This window comes from Lepidochelys olivacea (genome assembly GCF_965140295.1).
Source record: "Lepidochelys olivacea isolate rLepOli2 genome assembly, chromosome: 2".
NCBI lineage: Eukaryota > Metazoa > Chordata > Testudines > Cheloniidae > Lepidochelys > Lepidochelys olivacea.
The window spans coordinates 49,389,942-49,402,269 of NC_140412.1; the positions used below are offsets into that span (position 1 = coordinate 49,389,942).

The following is a 12,328-nucleotide window of genomic DNA, read 5'->3' on the forward strand; positions in this document are numbered from 1 at the left end:
CACTACAAAATTAAATCGACTTAAGTTGTGCTGACCTACAGTCACCACAGTAATGAAATCGGCTCTTCCTGTCCACACTATGCTCCTTCTGTCGGCAGTATTCATCCTCACCAGGAGGGGTTACAGTAACTTAAGTGGGACATTGTGGACCACTGACAGCCGGAGCCCCACCACCCCATGGCTGACAGCCCAAGCTGTCAATCTCGTGCAAGGCAGCAGGGCTCAGGCTGTCAAAGCCAGGAATGGGTGATGTAAGCAATGCAGTGTCTACACGGACACTGCATCAACCTAACTACATTGACTTAAGAGCTACACCTCTTGCGGAGGTAGAGTTATTAGGTCAGCATAGCAGGCAATTTAAATCGGCGGGAGGAACATTGTGTAAAGGCTTACACAGTTAGGATGACGTAAGCTGCCTAACGTCCACCAAACCCTGTAATGTAGACCAGGCCCCAGACTCCATCTTGCGATTATCCTATTACCTATGTGAAATCAGCACATGGATGAAGAGGAGTGAAGTTTTGGAATAGCCTTCCAAGGGAAGCAGTGGGGTCAAAAGATCTATCTGGCTTTAAGATTAAACTCGATAAGTTTATGGAGGAGATGGTATGATGGGATAACATGGTTTTGGTAATTAAATATTCATGGTAAATAGGCCCAATGGCCTGTGATGGGATATTAGATGGGGTGGGATCTAAGTTACCCAGGAAAGAATTTTCTGTAGTATCTGGCTGATGAATCTTGCCCATATGCTCAGGGTTTAGCTGATCGCCATGTTTGGGGTCGGGAAGGAATTTTCCTCCAGGGCAGATTGGAAGAGGCCCTGGAGGTTTTTCGCCTTCCTCTGTAGCATGGGGCACGGGTCACTTGCTGGAGGATTCTCTGCTCCTTGAAGTCTTTAAACCACGATTTGAGGACTTCAATAGCACAGACATAGGTGAGAGGTTTTTTGCAGGAATGGTGGGTGAAATTCTGTGGCCTGCGTTGTGCAGGAGGTCAGACTAGATGGTCATAATGGTCCCTTCTGACCTAAATATCTATGAATCTATGAATAGGCTGAAATGGAACTGTACAGGGTGCTCATGATAAGTGTCTAGTGCAGTGGTGCCCAGACTTTTCCTATTGAGCACCCCTTACCAGTAATGGAATCCGTCCACACCCAGTGGGCTCAGCAAAGGAATTTGGGCTGAAGATAGAGCTGTGGGAAGAACTGGGGATGGGTGAGGTGCTGGAGCTAAAGGCAGAGTTGACCTGGGGGCGGAGAGGGAATGAGGGCAGAGCTGGCCTGGGGGCGAGTGCAGCTGGAGCTGGACTGGGGGCGGAACAGGCTGGGTGAAGCTCCCTCCCTGCCCCTCATGGGGCCTGGCCTGGGCCCCCCTCTGAACATTCCTCTGCACCTCCCTAGGGGAGTGCACCCCACAGTTTGAGGACCACTAGTGTAGTAAATCAATTTTTGTATGGATACTGTAACTTTAAGATTCTTGCCCCTCCTTCTGGGACCACCTTTCTTAGGATGTGCAGCCAGAGGTGGGACTGAGAGCAGGAGCAACAGCTCAGAGAACATCTCTTGTTTAGAACATTTTCTGGGCTGTCTGGCAATAACCTCAAGCTGAGATTATTGCACTGAGCTGCCTTTGTACAATTTAAGTGTCTTTCTTCTCATAAGATGAGGTTCACTGACCATTCTGGTGTCCGAGAACCTCAGAAGTTTGGGGCAAGCTTTATCGACCCCTGGGGCTCAAGTATGTAATGTTCTAGCTTTGTGTGAGAACAGGTGATGATGCCTTTAATGGATGGCCCACAGAAAGAACATCGGCCCACTACTAACAATTTAAAGGAGTCTTCCTTCACCTCAAGTGTTAGAGTCTTGTTAAGGAGTTGAAGTCCTAGCTCTCTGTATGGTGATTGCTATAATAACCTTCAATAGCATATGGATTCATTATGAGGGGAAGGCATTTAAGGAACTAGCAAGCACCAGACCATATCCACCATGAGGGAGTTCACCTGCAGATCATCCAATTTGCTTGCAGCCTACTTGTGAATACTATAGATCCAATTAATAATATCCACTGGGAAGGCATTCTTCCTCTTGCAGCTGGCCAGCAGTCTGCACCTACATACTGAACCATGGTAATCTCTGCAGTAATTAAGCCTGAAGATCACAAAAGCAGTGTCCCATACCCACAAATGCATATTCAATCCTTGAAAATGGTCCAAAGTGCAGCAATTTGCCTGCTAAACAACACTGAGAGGAAAAAAATATATCACTTATTCTCTGTGATCTGGTTCTAGGTCATGGTATTAATATTCAAAGCTCTTCATGTGCTGGTTCCAACCAACTTTAAGAACTAGTTTTCTCTGAGCTGGCTTCAGTAATAGTGGAGCTGCCTACAATAAGGATAAGACTTAACAGGTAAAGGGAGAGCTCTTCCAGTGTCCACCTATCTTCAGTAAAATACTTGATTTTGTTTTATTGTGAAGCACTTGGCATTTATTAACATTCAGTCCAAGTATAAATGAGCAAGAATCTCTCTGATTGGAAAGCCAGACTGCAAGGTTTTCTGATCAGTTGGTATAAAGGTTACTCCTGTTTAATTACATATTTACTTATATAAACACAAAATATGGCTTCAGCATTAACCTACAGTATCAAGTCCTGAGAGCTCAAGGCACACCATTAAGTCCAACTGGGTAAGAAATCCATTTGTCATTATTTGATATCTAGGTATGGTCTACACACCATAGGAGAATAAGCTATACCAGTGTAAGCAAATTAATACTGGTACTATTGCTCGCACTAAGGTATGTACTGGAAAACATCGTTAAAAAGTAACACCCCTAACTGACATAGCTATATTAGTACAAAAACTATGTGGACAAGGCCTAGATATCAAATCATGACAAATGAATTTCTTACCCTGTTGTACTTCATGTTATGCCTAAAGGTTCCCAGATGGCTGGAGATGGGACACTAGATGGGGAGGGCTCTGAGTTACTTTGGAGAATTCTTTCCCAGGTATCTGGCTGGTGGGTCTTGCCCACATGCTCAGGAACTAACTGATTGTCATATTTGGGGTTGGGAAGGAATTTTCCCCGAGGTCGAATTGGCAAAGACCCTTGGTGTTTTTCGCCTTCCTCTGCAGCATGGGGCATGGGTCACTTACAGGTTTAAACTAGTGTAAACAATTAATTCTCTGTAACTTGAAGTCTTTAAACCATGATTTGAGTCCTTCAGTAACTCAGCCAGAGGTTGGGGTCTATTTCAGGAGTGGGTGGGGGAGGTTCTGTGGCTGACACTAGGGTTGCCAACTGTCTAATCACAACAAGGAGTCCGGTGGCACTTTAAAGACTAACAGATTTATTTGGGCATAAGCTTTTGTGAGTAAAAAAACACTTCTACAGATGCATGGAGTGAAAATTACAGATGCAGGCATTATATACTGATGCATGTAGAGAAGGGAGTTACCTGTGAGGCAACTTGTCTCCACTTGTGTGGTAACTCCTTTCTCTTCATGCGTCAGTATATAATGCCTGCATCTGTAATTTTCACTCCATGCATCTGAAGAAGTGGTTTTTTACCCACGAAAGCTTATACCCAAATAAATCTGTTAGTCTTTAAGGTGCCACCGGACTCCTCGTTGTTTTTGCAAAAAAAACCAGGAGTACTTGTGGCACCTTAGAGACTAACAAATTTATTAGAGCATAAGCTTTCGTGGGCTACATCAGATGCATTGAATGGAACATATAGTAAGAAAATATATACACATACAGAGAAGGTGGAATTTGCCATACAAACTCTTACAGTTTTTTTTGCGGATACAGACTAACACGGTTGCTACTCTGAAACTTCTTGTTTTTGTGGATACAGACTAACACGGCTACCCCTGATACTTGTCTAATCATACAAACCCAAAAACCCGTGCCCCTTCCTCGAGCCCCCACCCCTTCTCTGAGGCCATGCCCTGCTCACTCCATCCCCCCTCTCTCCATCGCTTACTCTCCCCCACTCTCTCTCACTTTCATTGGGCTGGAGCAAGGAGTTGGGGTGTGGGAAGGGGTGCAGGCTCTGGGGTGAGGGGTTCGGAGTGTGGAAGCGGGCTCTGGGGTGAGCCTGGGACAGGGGGTTGGGGTGCAGGAGGGGATGTGAGGTGCAAGCTGGGGTAGGGGGGTTGGGGTGCAGGCTCTGAGAAGGAGTTTAGGTGCAGGAGGGGGATCAGGGCTGGGATTGGCGTGCGGGAGGAGGTGAGGGGTACAGACTCTGGGAGAAAGTTTAGGTGTGGAAGGGGGCTCAGGGCTGGGGCAGGGGGTTGGGGTGCAGGAGGGGGTGCAGGGTGCAGGCTCTGGCCGGGGGCGGCTCCCTGGTAGTGGCACAGTGGGGCTAAGGCAGGCTCCTTGCCTGCTGTGGCCCCATGCCACTCCTGGAAGCAACCAGCCTGTCCCTGCAGCCGCTAGGTGCATGGGTGGCCAGGAAGGCTTCGCACACTGCCTACACCTGCAAACGCCACCCCCGCAGTTCCCATTGGCCGCAGTTCCCAGCCAATGGGAGCTACAGAGTTGGCACTCAGGGCAGGGGCAGGGCACGGAGACATTTCCCCCCCACCCTCCCCAGTGGCCGCAGAGACATGCTAGCCACTTCTTGAAGTAGCACGGGGCCAGGGCAAGCTGTGCTGCCAGACTTTTAATGCCTAAAATCTCCTGGTTTGGTGTCAGTAGCCTCTGGGAGATAGGACCTGATTATAGGAGACTCCAGGCGAAACTGGGAGAGTTGACAACCCTAGGTCAGACTAGATGATCACAATGCTCCCTTCTGACCTTAAAGCCTATGAGTCAATGAGACTTGATTCTATAGGCTGATGGTGAAAGAAGTGTGGAAAACCAAAGTGCTAGCAACTCAGCTTTTGCTGGGTATTTGCAGAAACATTTGTTGCTTAGCAGTATGGGCAAACGACTACCCCCATGCCAAAATGAGCACTTGTAACTAGGGCGAATAGTGAATTAGAAGTGATAAGGTGATAAGGAGGGCTGGCAGCACATAGGTGGCTAAGTGCAGTCCCCTGAATGAAAATTCTAGGTAGCAGCCATTCTTATTTACTCCTCCTGCCAACCAGAAGCTGTTAGGAGCTGCATTAGAAGAAATTGATTACATCAGCCATTGACACTAATATGTCTAAGGGTTATAAGAAAACATTCTGTCTCTTAGCTAGCCGTTCAGTGTTTCATGATATATGCTGGGTCCAGTGAGCTCACTGGCCCACCAGCCTCTACTAGCAGTTCCCCTCCATGTTGGGCTATGTATAGGAGAACACCTTGCTCCGCAGCCCTACCTGAGGTTCAGTTCAGCTGTTAGAGCTCTCTTTTGTACATCCTGCAGGAACACAGCATCGATCTCACAAAGGCCTGCTCCCATTAAAGCCAATGAGAGTTTTGCCCTTTACTTCAATAGGAGCAGGAGTAGAATTTTATCTTGAATAGTTCTTAATTGAGCTTCATTAAAACATTTGTTATGTTTCATCCTATATTACAATTTTTATGACTGGTATTTTACAGCAATTTGCATTTTGTTCATGGTTATCATGCAGTTGCATAAGTCATAATATTTTCCATAAATATACTGCTTCAGCTGTTTCATTTTGGCTCCTACAGAATCACAGTACATTTTAACAATTTTGGTATCTTCCCCACAGGTAATAAAGTGCTTCAGTTGTCCTTTAGTTTTGTGGCAATTGTAATGGTTCAGTCCTGTCTTAGTTTCTCATATCTTTTTAATAATTTCTTTCTAAGCTCTATTATTGGCTTCATAAGGGGAGAAGATTATAAATAAATAAATAAACCTTCTACACCTGACATTATCCACAGGAAGGAGAACGTGCAGCCCGTCGTGTTTCTTTTATTTGGTCTGTCTGACTAACAAAGTTTTGAGTGAAGTTCTATTGTATTTGAATATTTTCTGTTTAATTGCAGTCACATAGTTTGAGTTTTGCTTATATAAGGCCCTATCCAACTCTCTCTGAATTTGGATGCTTTTAAATAAAAGATATGCTTTAGTTCAAACAAGAATTAATCCAGTGAAGTTCTATAGCCTGTTTTATACAGGAGGTCAGACTAGATTATCACAATGGTGCCTTTTGACCTTATAAATCTATGAAATCACTCCACTGGAATCTACTTCAGTGGGAGTTGGATCAGGCCTTTAATTAACAGAGTACTGTTGAGGGCTTTTGTTGTACACAATACAAATTGCCCCAAGGTGTCTATAATCTAAATCATAAGTAGAGTTTTGATCATAACACAAATAATTGAGGGCTTTTTAATATATTTGTCAAAGAATAAAATAAAGCTGGCTTTAGTTCATTAAAGATCTTAAACATTAAGCCTTTTAAAATTTGCAGTTCTGTGATTTTGTGATTCCCATAAAATTCTGAGAATTAATTGTAAAATCATAGATTAGTAAAACCTCTCAACTCTGTACAACTATAAGTGTATTGTACAAATATCTGAACATGTTCATGTTCCCCCACCATGTTACCTCATCTTGTATTGAAAGGGGCCAAGTAAGCACGAACCTATTTTGGTAGCATCCAGAGCAGACATTCTATTAAACAAGGTGAAATTCTACCCCAAATTAGGCATATTGAGATTGTCCATTAATGGATTGTCATTCCTTCATTTTCTAGTAGTACCTAGGTTTGCCAAGGATATTAACATGAATCTTGGTTTATATCCTCTATAATTTCCAAAGTATCTCAAAAAAGGAAAGTTGTTTTTCTAGATATAGAGACACACTAGCTGCAAATAGACATTTTTGCTTTACAAGTCTTTTAGTGCAAAAATATTGTAGAACATTTGTGAATTTGTCCCAAAGTGATATACTTCCATTTGATGGCAGAGAAGAGATGTCAAGGCAATGCCTTGGCCCAAAGAAATTCATGAATAGAACTTTTGGGGGCCTTCCCTTCTGTAAGCTCTACGTGTTCACTAGGTGGTTAATAAGTAGACAACTGTCTTGGAGTTTCAGTTGAAAGAACTACATCTTTTACTCCTGAGGGCAGTCTGCAACAAAAAAATAAAAATTCTGCGCACAATATTTTAAAATTCTGCCAATTTTATTTGTAAAATAAACGTGGAGGCTCCAGCATGTCAGTGGGGAGCACAGGCCACTGGCTGCACAGAGATGGGAGATCACTGTGCAGCTAGCCCCCCTCTGGGACACAAACTCAGCGGTGAGGCTGCACCCAACCCTGACACAGCGCAAGGACTGGGCCTGCCCGAGAAACACCCCAGGGCTCTGCCCCTCTGTGTGGGCAGACAGGCTCAGCGAGGCAGGATTGAAGTGTGGAGGGGCTTAATGTGGGTTGAGAGGGTTTTGTGTGGGCAGCTCAGTGGGGGATCTGGGTGCAGGGGAAATCTGGATGCACAGTGGCTTGTTGTGGGGTTCTGGGTGCAGTGGTAATGGGACTCTGCAGGGGGGTCCAGGTGAAGGTGGTTGGGGCTCAGTGGGGGAGAGGGGGTCTGAGTAATACTCAGTGGGAGGGATGCATGGGGGTTGGGCAGATGGGGGTGCAGTTCCCTGTACAGGGATCCCTCTCCATGCAGGTGAGGAGTGATGGGTGCAGGAAGCAGGGAGATGGGGAGTGTGCAGAGCTTCATGAAGCCAGAGGAGAAATCTGGGGTGGGTCTGACCCGGCCCCAAATGCCAGGCAGGGGAACAGGAAGTCCTGTCCTCCCCAACCCAGCCGGGACTAGCAGCTGAGCCCGGCGCAGGGTAGGTGCCACCAGCCAGGTCTTCCCCAGTCCCACCTCCTGCCCCACAATGATTTACCTCTCTGCTAGCTGCTCTGGGCACCATACTGGGAAACATAGTGCTGGGGAGCATCTCATGATGGCTCTTGTGGCTTCCCTTTTCTTCCCCATCAGCAAGTCATTTTTCTGCGGGGGAGCAAAGAAATCTGCAAGGGACATAAAGTCTGCACATATACAGTGAAATAGAATTCCCCCAAATGGTATTTTCCTAATCAGATCTTTTCCCTGCCTTTATTATAATTCCTCACTGCTTACCTTAATGGCAGTTAGTTTTCCTTCTTTTTACTCCTGTTAGCTCTGCAGAACTCCTATAGCTATGGGAGAGTAACATGGATTTTGTTCTGGCTTACATACCTATCAACTGAATCATCAATTAAGTTCCAAATGCAGAATTGTTATTTGATGTCTTCTAACCTGACCGAACAGTTTGACTTTCTGTGGCTCGTAGTAACAAACACTTTTATTTGTAAACTGAGCAAATTTGATCTGAAAGTCACAACAAATATGAAACTCCATAATATTTGTCATGAATATTTCTCAAAGTGTATTCTCAATTTAAGAATTTTAGCTGGTTTCTTTGAGGTTTTTCTTACTCTTCCTGTGGTTCTGCAGTGTGGATTTTTCTTCTTGCTATCAGAGAATGTTCATTCTATCTTACTGAACAACTATTTCTGTCTCTGAAATCAGTTTGTTCCAATGTCCTATCACCTGATCCAAGCTGCCTGTAAGTATTATTGCCATCTTTTTTTTTTTCCGATTTACTTTTCCTCAGTTTCTGCCCACTCCCTGTGCGGAAGATGAAGAACTGGTGGCTTGTGCTTGATCTCAGCTGCTTTTGCTTCTGAAATCATTGCAGAAGAATCTAACTTTTAGTGTTGGAGGCTTCATAATGCTGCTGTAAGGTCAAATGTGTGGCCAGTTACTACCTCCATTCAAACAACATGGATTTGCTAGCTCAGCAAACTTCTCTGCGTTTTAGGTCTTGAATTTGGACATTCTGAGACTGACAAACTCGGCCTATTTAAGCCAGGTAATTCTGCCCTATCTTACAATAATTGTCCAATGGAAAACATCCTTTCAGTTTTAACTATAGTCATAGGTTAGTCTATATGCTTGCCATAAAGATCAGTCCTGCTTTCATTTAGAGATTGCATTAAAAAAGAGAGAGAGAAATACTGATCTTGGAACGGAAGGTGGTTTGATCTCACTTAATTAAAAGTGGACAAATTTAGTCCAAGTACAAAACTACTTATGTAAGCAATATTCAACAGCTGTTATTATTTTAACTCTAGCCCCCACCCAACCCTAAAATAAAAAAAAAATGAGTTAACACAGCTGCATCTATCCATACACTGCTTTAGCAGCTGAGTATTGCCTCTACTGGCACCCAATGGCTTGAAGTAGAGAGGGGATTCTTTCCTCTCCAACCTCCTCAGAGAAACCTTGGCACAAAGCCTGTTCACTCAGTTTGTACAAATAGGGAGGATTTGAGTATTAGTGCAGACTCATTTGCTTTTAGTTCCTGTGTGATGAGCCTGTTAATTTTGTCCTCTGCATTTTTTATCCTTCATTATAAAATGATAAATAAACTCCTTAATTCCCATTAGCAAAAGAGTTTTGAGAGACATTTTAGTCTTCTTTTTTCCTATATTACTTATAATGTAGCTGCAGACTAGAAAGACTAGAAAGTTTTGGTCATAGCATAATGTGGGAAATAGAAATTTAGAAAAACAAGATAGTAAAAATAATGCAAGCAAGCAATTATATATACCAAAAATAGAATAATAATTCTACAAAACCCTAACCTGTCAGTATATTGTCCTTTTATAGTACTAATTTGTTTCCTGATTGAAGGGCTAAAATCCATATGCTGTTTATGTTACAACCTGATATATAGACTGTGTAGGCTCTTTTTACAGGCTCCAAAATCCAGAGTTTGGTCAAGAAGACCAAGGCCTAGCAAATAGTGAATAATATTAGCAAAGAAGCAGAACAAACAAAGGACAACCTTGTTTTTTGCTAAGATAAGCTTGGTCAGCAAGAAGCCAGGTGGAAATTATAATTGGTGGCTTTATCTCAAAGTTACAAACAGACCAAAGGAATGAAACGGGCCCTGTTTCTTCTGTAGAAGAGGTGCCTTCCTACACACCAGCCTTGAGTTTATGGAAGAGGTTAAAACATGTCAGTATGAGATATGATATCCTCCCTCTCACAGATGTACACCTCTCCTCCAAGCCACTGCCAGTGCCTGCCTTAGAAACACAAATGAACAACTAAAAGACTATCCTTATTGCTATATACTTTACATTTGTCCCTTTGCTTTAACTCCTAGGTGTGTACCTGTCGGACAATCAGGGGAGCTACTTCATTCCTATGGATCCCAAATCAGAATTCAACGTATATATTTTATACTAACACACTCTATGTATTGTTTAAAGGAAAACACCTGTGTACTAATTAAGTGTCATGTGTTAACCTGAAACCATGGGCGAAAACATTATGTAATCTTTGACTATTGGCTACTGTGCTTATCTTGTCTTGCTGTTGGACCTATCCAGGGGTCTGGGACTGCCTACCCCGTCATTTCCCTCCGCCCATGGACAATCCATATAATCTATTGTAATCAGTTGTTTGGCAGTGTCTCTGAGCCTAATAAGCAAGGTGACACTCCACCAGTGCTGTGCGTAATAAACCCATGTGCTTGATTCTACATGGTGTCCATATTTTGTTCCTTCACTGATAATGTAGGGTTACAAGATAAGGTGGTTCAGAGATACCAAATAGACTTACAGTGTAGTGAATTTCTTTTAAACAGTGACTTATATTTCCTCATTAATTACAAGCTTTTAAAAAATTCCTAATGCTGTAATATGTTCCTAAAGAAAATTGTCAACTGAAGTTATTACAAAATAATTTAAAGCACTAGTATTCTTCTGTACAATGATTCATGCAGTACATTAACATCTTTGGTTTTCCGTACAATTCATAAGTATCCAAAACAGCATGGGAAGTTCTGGTATTTAACTCATCAGTTACATCTGAAATTTAAGAGATGTTTATCTAAGTTGTGGCTTTCAAAGGAATTTATTTTTTCTGAAGTTTGAATTTATATAATCATCTTGATTCTCCTATGGTACTTAAAACATGGTATCTGAGTGCCTCCCATGGTTACAGTCTCTTGACCTCTACACCACTGGCTCCATGACTATGGAATTTGGTGAAGTTTAGTGCTCACATCCTAGATGTAGGGTTGCCAGGCGTCTGGTTTTCTACCAAAACGCTCGGTCGAAAAAGGACCCTGGCGGCTCTGGTCAGCACCGCTGACCAGTCCATTAAAGGTCCGGTTGGTGGCGCAGTGGGGCTAAGGCAGGCTCTCTGCCTGTTCTGGCCCTGCACAGCTCCCAGAAGTGGCCAGCATGTCCCTGCGGCCCGTAGGTCCAGGGGCAATCAGGGAAGCTCCACATATGCCCTGCACTCTCAGTGCCTGCTCCGCAGCTCCCATTGGCTAACCGTGACCAATGGGAGCTGTGGGGGGCAGCACCTGGGGGTGCAAGCAATGCACCCTGCACAGAGCCACTTGGCCATGCCTCCGCCTAGGGGCCAAACATGCTGGCCACTTCCAGGAGCAGCGCGAAGCTAGGGCAGACCCTAGCCCCACTGCACTGCTGATCAGGAGCTGCCTGAGGCAAGCACCGCGCAGCCAGAGTCCACATCCTGAATCCTCTGCCCTAGGTCGGAACCCCCTTGCGCACCCAAACTGCCTCCCAGACCCTGCACCCCAACCTTCTGCCCCAGGTCGGAACCCCCACCCTCACCCAAACTCCCTCCCAGAGCCCACACTCCCTCCTGCACCCCAATCCTCTACCCCAGCCCTAAGCCCCCTCCCAGAGCCTGCACCCCCTCCCACACCCAAACCCCTGCCACAGCCCTGAGGCCCCTCCTGCACCCCAAACTGCTCATTCCCAGCCCCACCCCAGAGCCCACACCCCCATCTGGAGCCCGCACTGCTACCCCAGCCCAAAGCCCACTCGCACACCCTGAACCCCTCATGTTTGGTCCCACTCTGGAGCCCTCACCCCCTCCTGCATTTCAGCCCCCTGCCGCAGCCCAATGAAAGTGAGTGAGGGTGGGGGAGAGCAAGTGATGGAGAGAGGGGGGCTGGAGTGAGTGGGGGTGGGGCCTCAGAGAAGAGACAGGGTGAAGTTGTTCAGTTTTGTGCCATTAGAAAGTTGGCAACCCTAGCTAGAAGGAAGAAAGTGGTGGAAGAGCTGCAAGGGGACCGTCACAGGTTTTGTCTGTCTCGCTATTCCCCCAGTTAGTCCTTCTTGTCCCTTGTAACAGCAGCGTTAAGAGATCCTTAACTTTCACTTAACTATGATCTTCTAGGACTGAAATGGTGGTTCTACTGGCATGTATCAAACCATGTCCTTTGAGAAAACTGCTAGTTAGTTTCTCAAATTAAATCTTCTGATGAGACTTCCAAAAACCACTAGTGCAAAACACAGACGTGACACTTATATTGGCATGG

General features: G+C 44.8%; 1 long non-coding RNA gene across 1 annotated transcript in view; it reads left to right on the forward strand.

The window, feature by feature from the left end:
• Positions 1 to 10,510, forward strand: part of LOC311516868 — a 35,551-nt gene extending 25,041 nt beyond the window's left edge. The window contains exons 2-3 of the long non-coding RNA XR_014710521.1: positions 8,573 to 8,830; positions 10,133 to 10,510. This is a non-coding gene — a long non-coding RNA (uncharacterized lncRNA). The remainder of the gene's footprint in view (positions 1 to 8,572; positions 8,831 to 10,132) is intronic.
• Positions 10,511 to 12,328: the final 1,818 nt, after the last annotated feature.